The sequence below is a fragment of the Arachis ipaensis genome, chromosome B8, assembly GCF_059453495.1.
Source record: "Arachis ipaensis isolate K30076 ecotype BB chromosome B8, ASM5945349v1, whole genome shotgun sequence".
Classification (NCBI taxonomy): domain Eukaryota; kingdom Viridiplantae; phylum Streptophyta; class Magnoliopsida; order Fabales; family Fabaceae; genus Arachis; species Arachis ipaensis.
This window is the reverse complement of record NC_142443.1, coordinates 29,722,020-29,740,089: the sequence shown is the minus strand read 5'-3', so window position 1 is coordinate 29,740,089 and position 18,070 is coordinate 29,722,020. Positions and strand designations below refer to the sequence as shown.

Genomic DNA, 18,070 nt, shown 5'->3' with positions numbered 1-18,070 from the left:
ACAGGGGAGGGGAACGAAACTGAAGAAAAAAAAGGAAATGGAAATGAAAATAGAATTTATTAATAAAAGAAAATTAATTGAAAAAGAAAAATTATTTGATCTAGGTAATCAAACAACTGGTAGTTGTCAATCACAAACAATCCCCTGCAACGACGTCAAAAACTTGGTCTGAAATTTAAAGTTCACAAACTAACCGGTAAGTGCACCAAGTCGTACCAAGTAATTCCTCAGGTGATTAAGGGTCGATCCCACTGACGAATGGATTTTTGACGGTTTAGAATTTCACAAATGAATTCTCGTTGCAAGTATAGCTTCTAAACCAATCACTAATCCTTTCATACAAAAAGTTGTTTGTCACTAGTACAAACCCCTAAAATTTATAAACCGAAGTATTGGACCTCGGGTCGTTCTCCCTAGGAATTACAATAAAGTGTCTTGTTATTGGTTATGAGTTATTTTGGGGTTTTGGATGAGAGGCATGAAAAGTAAATGGCAATGGAAATAAACTAACTACTATAAAAGCTCTTGGCAAGATATGAGAACTAGAAGTCCTATCCTAGTTATCCTTCTCAATGGTGATGAGAATTGTTCATTGCTACCACTTAGTTAACCCTTACTAATTAAAGGCAAGTCAAGTGGATGAATTGACTTGAGCCACAAGTCCTAGCCAACTCCCAAGGAAAGACTAGATTTAGTGCATTCCAAACCAATTAGCAATCTCTCCAATTATCAATCAACAAAGGAATTAGATTACTCAAGTGTCACTAATTACTCTACCATAGCCAAGAGGAACAAAATCTATACTAAAATCCAACCAAGCATTTCATCAAACACTTGGAAGGCACAAAAGAAAAGTATAATCAATCACAACAAGAATGAATTCTAACTACAATTGAATACAAAGGATCAACAACAACAACCAAGGAAATCACAATTATCATGAATTACCTCAAATTGCATTATTAAAAGGAAATAAAGAGAACAAGAGTATCTCAATTACAAAACCTAGAAATAAAATAAGAGAAATTACAACAAGAGAATAGGGATAGAGAGAAGAACCAAAGAGTAGCAATCATCAATTGAAGGTAGAAGTAGAAGGAGACTTGAATTAAACCTATAACTATAAGATCCTAATCTAACCCTAATTCCTAATCCTAATTCTAGAGAGAAGAGAGAGCTTCTCTCTCTAAAACTCTAAACTAAAAGTGGTTATATGTCAAAAAGTGATGATTATCATCATGATGATGATGATGATGATGCCTTCCCCTTAATCCTTCATCCTTTTATTCCTTTCCCTTAGCAATTTGGCGCCAAAAATGGGTTCAGAAACCCTCTTAAATCGCCAGGCACGTGTTGCATTAGTGAGGTCATGTGCACTCATCGACGCGTGCGCGCACGGTACGCGTGCGCGTCCCTGGCTAGTTCTGCGATGTGCGCGCGAGCGCCTTGTGCGCGTGCGCGTGCATGGCTGACTTTGCTTCTTTGACTTTTTATGCTTCTCTCCACTTGTATGCTTCCTTCCTTGCTTCCTTTGATCCATGCCTAGCCTATTTCAATCCTGGAATTACTAGCAAACACATCAAGGCATCTTATGGAATCAAAGAAGAACTAGAATTCATCAAAATAAGGCTTAGAAAGCATGTTCTTACACTTAAGCACAAATATGGGAGAGATAACAAAATCATGCTAATTCCTAGGCTAAATGTGACAAGAGGTTATCAAAATACTCTAAATTCAATGCAAAACAAACCGTCAAATTGGGGTTTGTCAACCTCCCCACACTTAAGCCTTAGCATGTCCTCATGCTAAAATAAGAAGGAACTAAGGGTTATGACATTTATTGAATGCAACTAAACTATATGAGTCCTATCTAAATGCAATTATCTAAAGCAATTGGAAATGCTCAGTTTAAACAAATCAATTCTCAAGAGAGCACGTGTAAGCACAAGAGCTAGGTAATAAGGACTAAGTCCAAACCACAATTGTATTGAATTGTCAAAAAGAGTTCAAACTTGCAAGAATATAGATAATATGGGTGAACACATGTGACTGAACTTTTGAACCCTCACCGGATGTGTATCCGCTCTATTCACTCGAGTGTTTAAGGGTCAATTCACTCAATTCCTTTCTAATCATGTTTTCCAAAATTTGATTTTCTTCTAACAATCAACACTTATTCAACGCATGCATACATTCATCATGAGGTCTTTCATTTAGGTTGTAATGGGGTTAGGGTCAAGGTAGGATCATTTATGGTCAAGTGGACTAGGATTTGAATCTTTGATTAGCATAGACTTTCCCACCTAACCTATTTAATGACTTATACAAATGCAAGCTATTCTAACTACCCATTCTTCACTTTTTCTTACATACTCATGCATTTTCTTTTCATTTCACAACACTTATGCATTGATTCTTATTGAGCTTCACTTTGGGCATTTTGTCCCCTTTATTGCTTTTCTCTTTTTTTTTTTCTTTTTCTATATACATTTTTTTTCTTTTCTTTTCCTCATCATTTTTTTTCTTTATATATATTTTTTTCTTTTTCTTCTTTCAAACTAAATACGAGAACATCAATGCATAAGTTCTCTACATTTAATCAATACATGAATATGTGCCCAATTCTTAAACATAAAAGTGTACTGCCCCTTTTTATCCCATCCAATGTTCCCAAGCCTCACCAGCTTTGAATAATAAAACACTCTCACTAGCCTAGGTCAATCAAAGATCCAAACAAGGACTTTTCATTGGTTTTCCGCCTTAGGCTTGTAATGTGCTAAGATAAGAATAAGTGGGTTGAGCATAGGCTCAAAATTGGCTAACAATGGGGAGTAAAAGGTTGGCTATTTGGGTAAGTGGCTAATGAAAGAATGGCCTCAATCATATAAATGCACAAACACAAGAAATAAACGAATATATAGAATCAAGCAAATCAAGGATCACAATCGTGGAAAGAGAACAATTTCACACAAGAATGAAAAATAAGTGGTTATAAAATGTAACCACATCAATAGGCTCAAGTCTCACAAGCTTGTGTTCTCAATTCAATACATGCTTCACAAGGTATGAAATTCAAGCAAGTTTCAAAAATTCTCTTTCAATCAATTGGGTCAATGTCCTATATTTAAACTTCTTGAAAAATCTCAATGTTTGACTAAGCATTGTTGTGATTGAAAAGTTCAAAAATTTTCTTAGTTCACCCTTTCCTTTTTCACTTAAAACCAATATGTTATGCAAAAAGGGTGACTAAATATTTGCAATCCAAAGTATGATTTCTAATCACAACTACAAACTAAAAACAAAGATAAACAAAATGTATAAAGAAGAATCCAACTAAAAGTACGGGATCTATCACCCAAAACATCTAAAAATATCCTAAAGCATCAAAATATCTAAAATCCAAAATAAGCAATAAAAATATCCAAAGCAAACTAGAAATGCATCAAAATATATACAAAGATGTGCAAAATGAGATAACTAGGCCGAAAAGTTCACCGGTTCCCAAATAATGCTACCGGTGCCCTCCCCACACTTAAAACCAAGCATCGTCCTCGATGCTAAACCGGAGGATCCGTGGGAGGTACAACGATAGGTTCTGGCTCTGACTGTGGCTGTGGGACCGGCTCCTCCTGAGTCTGTGGTGGCTCTGTAGTGTCAGGGGCATCCTGCTGAACCGGTGCCTCCGCGTCGTCCTCCTGATGATCCTGCTCATCGGAGGTCGGAGAGTCTGGAAGCGGAGGTAACTCAGCGCCAAGGGAGATGAGTGCCTGATCCATCCGATCCAGTCGGCGTCTGACATGAAGCTTCTCGCGCTCCAAGAACCGAAACAGACGCTGAACCAGTAGGTAAGTGGGCTCGGGTGCTGAAGGAGGTGGGGCTGCTGTCGAAGGAGATGGTGTAGCTGCCTCGACTGCCGCTCTAGCTCGAGAACGGCGGCTGGTCGGGGGCCTCTCGTGCACCCACACACCCCAGGGAATAGTAACTCCCTTGTCGTCGTCATCCGGAGGTGGTGGTGTCACGTCATCGTCCTCCCACGGGACATCAGCTAGCTCAGCTAAGCTAGTAACCAGTGTGGGAAACGGTAACAAGCCGCGAATATGAGCTCTCCACATGCTATGCCGAATCAGTCGGGGAAAATATACTTCCTTCCCCTCCATGACACACCCAATCAAGACCAGCATATCCATCGGAATCTCCGAAAAGTGAGTGGTAGGGAAGACATAGTGGGCAAATATTTGTTGCCAAGTCCTAGCCTCCCTAGTCAGATGTGCAAATAGCATGCCCTTGGGCTTTGTGTTGCTCGAATCCATTACCCAAGTAGCATCTGTTGTAGCAATCACGCGCCTAAGTGCCTCATAGTCGAAAGTCATGGAGAGGAGAGCTACCTCTGCCTGCTGGTAGGCACAAGTCTCAGGAGTGCCAACTCCGCAGAGCAGTGCATCCCTCAAGGCATCCTCAGTGATCATAATCTCTCTACCCCTCAAGAATACCGAATCCAAGCCCGGTCGAAAGAAATTGCAGTAAAATTCCTTGACCCACGAGATGTTAATCCGTCCCAAGTCCCTATCGACGAAATCCAAGCCCAACTCAGAAATACGGGCGTTTATGGCACGCCTCACATCATTGGGAAGATTCAGCTTCTTCTCAATATTCAGATTCTTCTTTGCATAACGGGAGAGGCGTAGCTCGCAGTAGAGATTCAGAAATTTGGTTGGATCAGTGGACGGAAGTAACTGATTTTCTTTCTCCTCCTCATTCAGCGGGTTCCTCGCATAGTTAGCAGATGGTGGGGGTGTAGGGGTCTTGGAGCGCTTCCTTTTTTTGGAAGCAGATGCTATAGCTTTTTCTCTATCCGACATCCTGAAAAATATGATAGAATATATAAAACATTTAGCATGTAACAAAGAAGGCATGTTCAGGATACAAATATCAAAGAGCAATCATGATGTTGCCCTGAATATGCAAAAGTGAACAAGTAAACCAAAAAAATGCAAGCTTCATTAAAGTCAACAACTCATATTCAAAAGGCAATAATATCATCATATAGTTGAAGGAATTTGTTAAAGGTGGTTAAAGGTGAGTGGAAGTGAAAAGGGTAAAGAAGTTAGTAAGTTAGAAAAGTAGGTTAGTGATATGATGATATTTATGCGTAATGAAAAGAAAAGTTGTGCTTTATGTTCACGATGATCGATGCAAGTCCGGGAAGTCAAAAGGAAGTGGAAATTTGCCCAAAATTGAAATAAAGACCAAAGTGAAATTAATTTCCTTGAAAATCGGGCAGCATTCCGGCTTAAAATTGGACGTTCCCGGAGAGCAAGTTAGCACAATTAGCATGGAAAACAACATCAATTAGGCAAAGCAGTGGTTGTATGACATTCAGTCGACAAGAAAAGCATAAAAACAGTCCAAAATCAGCAAACAATATTCAGAGAAACAGACAGCAAGTAAGCACATACGGAGCACTTATCAGGCCTAGAATCCTCTATCCAGCCCTAGCTACCTAACCGCAATTATTTCTATCTAACCTAACATGCAAAGTTTCTAAGCCTAACTAACTAACATGCAATAGACTAACGAACAGAAACAGATGATTAAAAGAAAAACAGAAAGGTGTAAGTTGCGTAAGAACCTGGGGGCAGAAGGGAACTAGGAATGGAAAGGGAATTCGGGAGTAGGGCCACAGAATCAGAATTCGCGCCGCCGTCAACGGTGGCGGTTATGGCAGATGAGCGGCGGCGAGAGTTGCTGCGGCGGCCGAGATGAAATGGGTGGGTGAGAGGGAGAGAGAGGTTGAGGGCGAGTTGCCGGCTGTGATGATGGCGCGGCGGCGGAGATGGTGGCGCGGTGGAAGTTTGAGAAACTGAGGGGAGGAGGGACGGTGAGAGGGGGGAGAGGAAGAGGAGGACAGAGGAGTAAGAGAGAAGGGGAGGGAGAAGAGGGGAAGGCAGTGATGGCGGCGGCGGCGATGGTGGCGGAGCGCTCGCCGAAGGTTGGTCGGTCAGGAGAGGAGGAAGGTGAAGAATGGTGGGAGGGGAAAATGGAACGTTAGAGGGAAAGGGGGTTGGGGTGCGCGAATGCGCTGGGGCTCGCGTCTCTGGGGTAAGTGAAAATTCGAGTCCGCGCGTGCGCGCGACGTGCGCGTTTGCGTCCATTGAGAGAACGTGGGCCCTACGCGTGCGCGTACAACGCGCTTAAGCGGGGGTGAGCAAAATAGGAAAGGACGCGTGCGCGTACCGTGCGCGCACGCGTGCATGGAGTTGGGCTAGGGGCTTAGAGTTGGTCCAACTCAGGCCTAACTCTCTGGAGACTGGCCTGGGAGTCGCGCACCAGACCTGCGCGCACGCGGCATGTACGCGTCCGCGCGCATTGGGGAAAAGGGAGATTCATGCGTGAGCGTGCAGTGCGCGCTAACGTGGGGTGGCATATTAGGCAGGGGCGCGTGCGCGTACGGTGCGCGCACGCGCCCATGAGATTGGGCCTGAGGCTTAGAATGGGCTTGAGGCACGCCCGACTCTCGGGTTCGTGGCCTAGATTGGTGGCCACATGCAAAGACGCGCGCGCGGTAAATGCGCGTCCGCGTACATTGAGGAATTGTGAAATGGCGCGCTGGCGCAATGCATGCGCTCGCGCAGATCGGGTTGGGCCTGGGGCCTAAAGCTAGCCCAGAAATGGCTTAACTCTCTGGGGTTTGGCCCAATCATTTGCAGCAGCAAATCAGCGCGGACGCGGCAGGTGCGCGTCCGCGCGAACTTCCAGGATCTAACAGTCGGCGCGCCCGCACGCCGTGCGCGTCCGCGTGGGTCAGGTTGGGCTCAAGGCACAATGTTTGCCCAAGTGAGGCCCAACTCTCGGGAGTGTGGCTCGTGGTGCATCCGCACCAAGACGCATACACGTACGTTGTGCGCGCGCGTCCACGCCCTCTCTTTTTTTTTTTTTTTTTTTCAGAAAAGGCTTGCTGGGTGCTCCCCTTAGTGTTCACAACTCTTATTCACTCAACCATCATACAATTCACAAAAATGCAATTTTTGATATTATTCATCTACTACTAAACACAACATGCATGTGACTAAGCTAACAATTAAGTTGTACAGACAAATTTGTATGGAACATCTACCTACAAGGGTAACTCAAATCACTTATTAAGTAAATTTAGAAGAGTGGAAAGAGTTTACCATGGTGGGGTGTCTCCCACCTAGCACTTTTAGTTTAAGTCCTTAAGTTGGACATTTTGAGATGCTTATTGTCATGGTGGCTTATGTTTGTACTCATCCTTGAATCTCCAAGGATCCTTGCTTCTCAATTGGTTGACAGAATTTCCAACCATAGTCATCAAGCTCGGGCACAGTTCTACCCAAGATATGAGTCCCCATAGTTGGTCTTCATATAGCGAACCGGGATCCTATATCTTATCTTCACACCCATCTTCGATTTGATCTTCATACTTTTTCTTTCCGGGCGGTTGTTGACATATAGAATTCTCTTTAACATACCAAACCTTCTGTTGAGACCCATGCAATGTGATATTCTTCCAATCATTGTTCCTATGCCTTGAAACTTTGACCTTAATGAGCCTAATTCCTAACTGGCAACCACTACACAACTTATTCTTGCCTTTAATTCCACAAAGAGCTCTAAGTTGTCCATCCGTTTCAATCAAACCATATTCAAGTGAGAAAGTGAAGCTTATGGATAAGAATTTTACCCACTTGAATGTTGTGTTGGATGGTGACTCGGGAAGGGAGACCTCCCCACACTTAGACAATGCAAGGTCTACTTCCTTGTGCTCTTCTTTGTGTATTTCCACCTCTTTGCGAGCTTCCTTGATTTCAACCTTTCCCCTTTTTTCACATAGCTTGGCGTTGTCTTCAAGAACTTTGATTTCTTGCCTAATGAGAGGTGGTTCAATTTTGGATAGAAATTCATTGATGAATAAATCCATTTCTTGGTCAACCTCTTCATATTCTTCAATTTCGATATACACCATAACAACGTTTTCCTCTTGGTAGCTCTCTTTCTCATTGCTCACCAAGGGTATGGGAGGTTGTGCACACTCTTTTATACTTTCAACTCCATGTCCAATGGGAGAGGATTCCATTGTAGAGAGAAATTCATCCATGATTGAATCCATCTCTTGATAAGCCTCTTCCAAGTCTCCAACGATGATATGCCTTGGAGGTTGCGCACCCTCCTCAGCATCAATATCAAGCTTCGTGGAAGAGTGCTCCATGATGCTACATTCCCTTGGACTTTCAACATCTCCTAAATCTTCAACCACTTCTTCCTTTTCTTCAATGATTATAGGTTCCTCTAGTTGCTCCAATACAAAATTTGACTCCTCCTTCTCCACCGAATTTTCTAATTTCTCCTTCATGCTTTGCTCTTCTTTTGACTTTTCACATGTGGTCACGGAAGTACCTTGAGTATTCAAGCATTGGTGGGCTAAAGTGTGCACCACCTTGGTCAAATTGGTCACAAACTCAAGTGTATCCCGCTTCATGGCTTCTTGTCCTTGGAGTAACAAAGTGAGGGGATCGTCTATTGGGGCTTGGGGTGAATAGGAAGGTTTATTATTTTGGAGAGAGGGTTCATGGTAGGAAGGTGGTTCTTCTTGGTAAGGGTATGGAGATGGTGAGGGTTGAGGTGGTTCATGGTAGTAATCTTGATAAGGTTGTGGTGGTTCTAAAGGTTCTTGCTCATAATGATCACAAGGATGTGGTATGGGTGATTGATTATATGATGGGTAAGGGTCACATAGAGGTACTTGGTAGAAAGGGGCTTGCGAGTATGGTTGAGCATCATGTTGAGGATAAGATTCATAGGCATATGGTGGTGGTTGATTGTCATAAAAGGAGTCACCATAGCCATTGAATTGACATGCATTAGGATGAGAATTATACCTATAAGTGTCCGGAGGTTGATGCCAATAGGGGTGATCAATTCCTTGAGGCTCCTCCCATCTTGGAGTGTTCCATCCTTGGTACATGTTAGCATTGAAGTTCACATTCCCTACAACACAATTAGAGCCAAACTCATAGCCAAAGTGAGAATTCATTATGGAAAAACAAAATAAAACTAACAAAATCTTAGTAAACAAGCAAAAGACAAACTATTTACACTATTCACATATGTACAATAACCAATAACATAACACCATTGCAAATCCCTGGCAACGGCGCCATTTTGACGAATGGATTTTTGACGGTTTAGAATTTCACAAATGAATTCTCGTTGCAAGTATAGCTTCTAAACCAATCACTAATCCTTTCATACAAAAAGTTGTTTGTCACTAGTACAAACCCCTAAAATTTATAAACCGAAGTATTGGACCTCGGGTCGTTCTCCCTAGGAATTACAATAAAGTGTCTTGTTATTGGTTATGAGTTATTTTGGGGTTTTGGATGAGAGGCATGAAAAGTAAATGGCAATGGAAATAAACTAACTACTATAAAAGCTCTTGGCAAGATATGAGAACTAGAAGTCCTATCCTAGTTATCCTTCTCAATGGTGATGAGAATTGTTCATTGCTACCACTTAGTTAACCCTTACTAATTAAAGGCAAGTCAAGTGGAGGAATTGACTTGAGCCGCAAGTCCTAGCCAACTCCCAAGGAAAGACTAGATTTAGTGCATTCCAAACCAATTAGCAATCTCTCCAATTATCAATCAACAAAGGAATTAGATGACTCAAGTGTCACTAATTACTCTACCATAGCCAAGAGGAACAAAATCTATACTAAAATCCAACCAAGTATTTCATCAAACACTTGGAAGGCACAAAAGAAAAGTATAGTCAATCACAACAAGAATGAATTCTAACTACAATTGAATACAAAGGATCAACAACAACAACCAAGGAAATCACAATTATCATGAATTACCTCAAATTGCATTATTAAAAGGAAATAAAGAGAACAAGAGTATCTCAATTACAAAACCTAGAAACAAAATAAGAGAAATTACAACAAGAGAATAGGGATAGAGAGAAGAACCAAAGAGTAGCAATCATCAATTGAAGGTAGAAGTAGAAGGAGACTTGAATTAAACCTAGAACTATGAGATCCTAATCTAACCCTAATTCCTAATCCTAATTCTAGAGAGAAGAGAGAGCTTCTCTCTCTAAAACTTTAAACTAAAAGTGGTTATATGTCAAAAAGTGATGATTATCATCATGATGATGATGATGATGATGCCTTCCCCTTAATCCTTCATCCTTTTATTCCTTTCCCTTAGCAATTTGGCGCCAAAAATGGGTTCAGAAACCCTCTCAAATCGCCAGGCACGTGTTGCATTAGTGAGGTCATGTGCACTCATCGACGCGTGTGCGCACGGTACGCGTGCGCGTCCCTGGCTAGTTCTGCGATGTGCGCGCGAGCGCCTTGTGCGCGTGCGCGTGCATGGCTGACTTTGCTTCTTTGACTTTTTATGCTTCTCTCCACTTGTATGCTTCCTTCCTTGCTTCCTTTGATCCATGCCTAGCCTATTTCAATCCTGGAATTACTAGCAAACACATCAAGGCATCTTATGGAATCAAAGAAGAACTAGAATTCATCAAAATAAGGCTTAGAAAGCATGTTCTTACACTTAAGCACAAATATGGGAGAGATAACAAAATCATGCTAATTCCTAGGCTAAATGTGACAAGAGGTTATCAAAATACTCTAAATTCAATGCAAAACAAACCGTCAAATTGGGGTTTGTCAACCTCCCCACACTTAAGCCTTAGCATGTCCTCATGCTAAAATAAGAAGGAACTAAGGGTTATGACATTTATTGAATGCAACTAAACTATATGAGTCCTATCTAAATGCAATTATCTAAAGCAATTGGAAATGCTCAGTTTAAACAAATCAATTCTCAAGAGAGCACGTGTAAGCACAAGAGCTAGGTAATAAGGACTAAGTCCAAACCACAATTGTATTGAATTGTCAAAAAGAGTTCAAACTTGCAAGAATATAGATAATATGGGTGAACACATGTGACTGAACTTTTGAACCCTCACCGGATGTGTATCCGCTCTATTCACTTGAGTGTTTAAGGGTCAATTCACTCAATTCCTTTCTAATCATGTTTTCCAAAATTTGATTTTCTTCTAACAATCAACACTTATTCAACGCATGCATACATTCATCATGAGGTCTTTCATTTAGGTTGTAATGGGGTTAGGGTCAAGGTAGGATCATTTATGGTCAAGTGGACTAGGATTTGAAATACTCACTTTTTCTTTATCTTGATGCCAAACTTGGAGTATCCCAAGTTTGGCGCCATCCAGGCAGTGAGTTCATGGGGATTAGAGTGAGTGTGGCGCCAAACTTGGAAAATCCCAAGTTTGGTGCCACCAAGGCAGTGATTCCAGAAGAAAAGTATAGACTATTATATATTTTTGGAAAGCTCTGGAAGTTATATTTTCAATGCCACTAAAACCGCATCAATTGGACTTTCATAGCTCAAGTTATGCTTGTTGGAGTGAAAGGAGGTCAGAGTTGACAGCATCATCCACTTTCTTCCTTTTCTTCTACACGAACTCTGTCAAATTTTCCTGAATACTACCTGTAATAAATAAAATTGCACACGACTCAAAGTAGCATCCATAGTGGCTTAAAAGGACTTAAATCTTGATTAAACTTAACAAATTCGAATGCAAATTCACTAGGAAAAGATAGGAAAGATGATCACGCATCACTTACGTGGTGTCGTTTTGCCATGCTGGATGGCTCCAACGGTTAGCTTAGCTGGCTCATTTCCAATTTATATCGACATTGGTCCCTCCCACTATATTTAACCCTAAATCCCCAAATTTTCATAAAGTTTATCTCTTCTTCTTGTTCATCGTTCTCTTCTCATTCTTCTGTTTGTTGCTCTTATTCATGTTGATGATGGGTGGTGGTAGCACTGCAGGTGGAAGCTCTGTTCATTCTCCTTCTAGTTGGAACCGAACAAGAACGCCAAGCAAGAGCATAAGATTGGGGCTGCCAAAATGGTGCAGTTGTGGCTATTGGCCAATTCTCAGATGGTCTGGGACAGATTCAAATCCAAACAAACCATTTTATGATTCTCCCAATTATAATGCGGGTTAGAAAAATTACTTGTGTTGTTATGATTGTCCTTACCTCATTATTCTTCTCTTGTTCTTGTTTGAAGTTTGAGCATGTTATATCGTTTCTTGGTTACAGACAAGTGAAAAGAGATGGTGTGGGCTTTTGTCTAGGCAGATTCTGAGAATGATGAACATGTTGATAAATCAGAATCTTCTGGTGATGATTATCAAGTGAAGGTGAACTTTGATTGGAGGCTTTGGAGGTTGGAGGAAGATGTCCGGATGCAAAAAGTGATTACCCAGTTATTGGTGTTAGTTGTGTCTGTATTGATAGTGTTGATAGTTATCCTCTATTGTAAATGATGAATGAGTTGGTGGTGGATTTTCTGTACTCATAGGATGAGCAATAGATGTAAAAAAAGTGCTTATTGATGGAATGAAAATGTTGTTAACTATGAAATTATTGTTTTTATGTTTGTTCATGAAATGAACCAAAAAAAGTAAATGATGAAGGCAACAAAAGTGATTGAAAATCACAAAGCATAGTGTATTAAGATAAATTTAATTGTTTAGCAAAAAACAGCCAATGACAGAGATAAAAGGCAGCCAAGGAACATAAAACTGCTAACTGTAGTTTCCTCAAAAGCAAGACATCACAACAAAACATAAAGGATCACAATTCACCATCTAGTCATTGTCAATTGAAAAAGCCTAATAACACAAAACAGAAGGCCCTGTACAGATTTATCTAAAGTCTTCAATTCTTCTTTTTTGGAGGTTTAAATCCTGGAGTTGGGACAAACTCATCAAGTTGGCAAATTTTATTGTTGTTGCTGAAGATGCACCCTACAAGGGATTCACTGTTGGAGAGGTTGTCAGTAGAGAGGATTTTCTTCTTGGTGACAACTATGAAAGCCTTTTCATACTAGGATCCTATATGAAAAAAGGTTGGCATTACACATAATTGAACAGTCCACTTAAATCACAAAAGCATAATTATATAAATATTAAGTTACCTGTTGAGAATCTTCTGCCTCAAAAGCAGTTGGCTGAGATATCTCGATCTTCACGGGTTGTGCAACTGGATTGCTTTTTCCATCACCTTGGTCACCATCATCTTGGGGCTGCTCAACTTGCTGCTCTGGCACAGGATGTCCTCCATCTTTTTCCTTCTTTTCAGCCGCTTCGGCAGCAGCGGCAGCATCAGCCACTCTCTTCTTTTTGCAACCTCTCTTTGTATGTCCCTTTTCATCACAGAAGCTGCAGGTAAAGGTCCCCAACTGCCTTTTTAGATGTACACCATCTCCAGTGTTACTCAACAGTTTTGTATCAACTTTAGGCTTTTTAGTTCCTAAACCACCTTTCTCATCTGTATCCATCCTTCTTTTCATTTTGAGTTTTCCAAGTTTCTTCTTGATTTTAGAGGTATATGGCCTGTTGCAGTCCTCTGCTTGCTCTCATAGTGGTTGACCAGGAATTGGATGAATATGATGATTATATATTTCCTATATGATTCCATTGTTAGCCATCTGTGACAGAAATTCTCTAGTTGTTTGTCCACACGAGATAGGAAAGCACACACGGAATACCTGCAGATGCCAACCAATCATATCAACCATGCATCCTAGTCATACAGCAAAGATAATTACTTGGGACACAAAGATAATTGTTATGCCTAAGATAATTATTATGCATAAGATAATTGTTATACACAAGCAACTTACCTGTAAGCATCCAAAATTGGCAGATACATAATCTTTTTCCTATGTCCACGACATGGTTAGTTAGGTGTCCATGCACCTCAAATTTTTTGTCCGTTATCCCCGATCCAAATAGGCTTCCAATTTTTAGACTCTTTTCTAACTTTCTCCATTCTACTCTTTATAACCGGTGTGAACTTTTCAGTGTGATTGTTCAATTTTACCTTGTTCTTCGCTATGGTCTGTATAACAAACATTCTTACCTCCTCTAGCAATGTTATGATGGGCTTGGCTTTTGCATCCTTGATCTTAGCATTGAACACCTCACATGCATTGTTACATATGCTATCCAACTTCGGTTTATGGCTGAATAAACTTATGGTCCAAGCATCCATTGGCCACTTATCTAAATATGCCTATGCATCCTCATTTAGTCTTTTTATCTTGTCCATTCCATCCCTGAACTCTTGATAAATTTATTGCCCTTACATATTCCCACAAAAGACCCCATAGTTGTAAGTCCTTCCAATTCTTGTTAAAATTTTTTCATAAATACCAGACGCAAAAACGATGATGCACGTCAGGCATCACCTCTTTCACCACCGATATCAGTCCCTGCCATTTTTATGGATCAATTTACATAAATAACCATTCATCTAATATGCACATATACATCCCTGACTCTTTAGTTGATCCCCATAAAAGTCCCTAACCTTTACTCAGTCTCCCCATAAAAGTCCATAACCTTTGTCCAACATACACATAAAAGTTCATGAAATTAAATATGTAACAAATTTATACGAGTCCCTGACTAATCACACTACCAATTCCTATTGTCACATCTAACAACAATATCTTTATAACAGCACAATGACATATCAAATGGAACCTATAAGCATCAATATCTCATAGAATCAAATTAGCACAAAAAGTACCATTTCTCCATACCTTTTGCATATCTGATATGAAGCACCAGCCATTATCTTTGTAGTAGCCCAAGTCCTGATGTAATAACTCAAGAAACCATTTTCATGTCTCTGTATTCTCCACTCTGACAATAGCCCAAGCTATTACACAGATATGGTGATTTGCATCTAATCTGATAGTTGACAAAATCTGTCCACCAAACCTTGTCTTCAGGAATACACCATCCAACCTTATCAACGGACGGTAGCCAGCCTTGAAACCAATTTTATAGCCACTTAAGCACACATACATCTTATCAAAGGTAACTTCACCATCTGGTTGTGGTGTGGTATATATTTGCACAGTGGAATCGGGATTGGTTTTTAACAAGGTCATACTATAATCCCGAACCATCCTATATTGCTCTTTCTCATCACCATACACCACACTTCTAGCATCCATTAAAGCCCTTGAGATTGAGTTCTTGATTAGTATCAAGTCAAATCGTGTCTTAAAATAAGTTGTAGCCTCGTAGTGTCTAAAATTTGGATACTTTCTCACCTTCTTTACAAGCTTGCTGCAGACCCAGTTTCCGTTGGCAGCCTTATTCTTGTCCTCTCTTGGACAAGTGTGGTCATCGTTAAAGATTTTAATTTGCCAACACGTGTTCTCATGGTCTCTTGATGAATAAGCCACCGATGGACACTCCTTGACCTTACAAACTGCCTTGTACCTTATGTTATCATTTTTAACTAGATTTATGCTTCTACCCTCTTGAATTGTATATTCCCTTACAGCTTCTCTAAATTTCCACTTGGTTCCAAACTTCATGCCAACCTCAAAATGCAGCTCTTCAAATCTTGCACCCTTTCTAAACAGTGGACATGCCTCTTCAGAATCATATCCTTCTTCCAGCTCATCTTTTGAATTTGGAGGAGTCTTCATCTCCTCCGAGTGCTAAGAATTGGTGCCATATGAGTCAACACCTGGGTCTAGTCCATCCTCCGTACCTTCAGCAACACTACCAACAAATGCAAGATCAACTTCATCATCGCTCACCTCCTGAACCAAACCATCGTCTTCAAGCAATATCTTCTCCTTTCCTTTATACAGTGGATTAACATTTCTGGATTGCATATTTGTCTGTACCTTGTTTCTCCTAATCCTACTCCCAGTCTTAGTATTATTCCCTATAGAATTAGAGAAACTTTCTTCATCAAGGCCTGGCATAAACAAGCTATCTTCTTCACTGTCAGAGGTGTCAGAAGACACCTCAAAGGGAACTTCATTGTTAAACACTTTGTTCTTGAATCCTCTAGTAGCAGACCTTGTATAGGATCTCTTGAAAATACTTGATTTCTTGGATAGTTTTTTCTTGTTGGGCTTGGTGGATTTAGTGTCTGGCTGGGCTTGGTGGGCTGGCTGGTTCTGGTGGGCTTAGTGTGGTGGATGGTTCTGGTGGGCTTGGTGGGCTTACTGGGCTGGTTGAATTTGGTGGGCTTTGTTGCCTTAGGGGGTTGGTTGTCTTGGGAGGGTTGGTTGTCTTGAGAGGATTAGTGTTTTGTGTAGGCATCTTAGGCTGGTTTAGAGTCCTTGACATTGGTGGTGGCTGTGTGACTTTGAATGTGCTGTGAACATTGATTTTTGAGTGTAATGGTTATGTTTGCCATGGAGATGTCTTATTTTTGTTGGGGACTGGATTTGCAATTCGTATTGGGTATAGAATTTGGGGTGGGAGCAACTATGAGTGCATAAGTCTCATTGAGTGGGGGACTCACATCAGCAACTGTAGTAGTATTACACCCCTCTCCACCATCATCATTCAAATATATAATTGTGTTACCTCCCTCTAACACCTCCGGCACTGACACTCCATCATCGAAATATACATCAATCACTCCCTCATTTATCCTAGCACAATTACCATCTCTCTTATTTCTTTGTCACTGTTTACGTTTCTCAACCCATTATCCAATCATTTTCCTGGAACATGCCACCAGCAATGCTTTATGTCATTGTACCCAAGCTCCTTATGGTAGTTCCGTATGAAGAAGACATCTAGAGTATTAGCGTTTAGATCACCTAAACAGGCCTTGTTGTTTGGAGAATATACTATTATCCCTTCTGCATTTTTTTTGAAGTTACCCCCATGATGAAACATGATGTCCAACCTCTCTTCCATCTGCAAGAAATTCAAAATTTTCACTTAATACAAGAAGATTTTGTTGGCCTACTAATGCATTATAAAAAAAGCAAAATCAACACCATAAGAACACATATTTTTTCAATTCTGCATATATCGTTTATCATATCCCTGTTTCATTCGGGTAAAATAAAGCAATTCCACAAAACTCCAACCAACCTTTAAACCTTAAAGACTACAATGACAACATAAAGAGTAAACCTCAACTACACTAACAACTTGCATATCATGAAGAACCAACACTGTATTGGAAATCTAAGGTAAAAAAAATGTTACCTTGAGTCTGATCACAAGGTCGGAACCTCATGTTTCTGGTGGAAGAGAGGAACAACTAAAAGAGTCTTTAGTCGGATTACTTCTTCACTCAACCTTTCCAACCCAGCAAATAGAATCCTACGGTAACGCCATTGATGAAGAGACGAAGATGAAGTGAGAGGATGGAAGAAGAAGAGATGAGTGAAGTGTTTGTATTAGAGACAAAACTATTTTTCATGCTAAATGTCATCTAAACGGCGTTGTTATTTGTACTCAAGGGCGCCAAACTAAAACGATGACGTTTTGGAGCCATCCAGGTTGACAAAATAACACCACGTAAGTGCTCCGGTGATGACTCATCATCCGAAATATGTCCAGAGATCATTATGAGTGCTCGGAGCTCTTTCTGGAGGACTACAATGAAAAAATCGGGATCTTGAGAACTACATTAGGTATTCACGCGAATCTCATGGATTACTATAGGGATTTACTCAGTAAAGTTATTTAACTTAGGGTAAAGAATTGTATATTATAAGATTGAAAACACTAAATTAGTATTACAAAATTATATATGGATAAATGATGAGGATTAGCTATTAAAAAATATATAATACAAAACAATTTAAAAGAAATACATATGTATCATTATATTTTAATTTCAACTATTCATGTAAGATTTAATAAGTAGTGATATTTTCTGGTTTTATTCTCTGTTTCACTTTTTTTAGTCGATTTTGATAAGTAGTGTTGAAATAAGCTTGTATCAAAATCTTAAGTATCGGGGAGCAGATACAACTTTTTTTAAAAAGAGTGAGCTCGACTTGAGAATTACTTAATTATGGTGTCAAGGCCATTTTATGTCGAAATTACTAGTGGCAGAATTATAAAAAACAACAAAAGAATAAATAATTAAATAAAGAAAATAATGGAATGGTAGAATATTGATCAAAGGAAAATAATATCAAAATTCAAA

General features: G+C 40.2%; 1 pseudogene; it reads right to left on the bottom strand.

Moving 5' to 3' along the window:
- Positions 1–13,834: 13,834 nt before the first annotated feature.
- On the bottom strand, positions 13,835–15,869 carry LOC107610820 (uncharacterized; annotated as a pseudogene).
- Between the last annotated feature and the right edge of the window lie 2,201 nt (positions 15,870–18,070).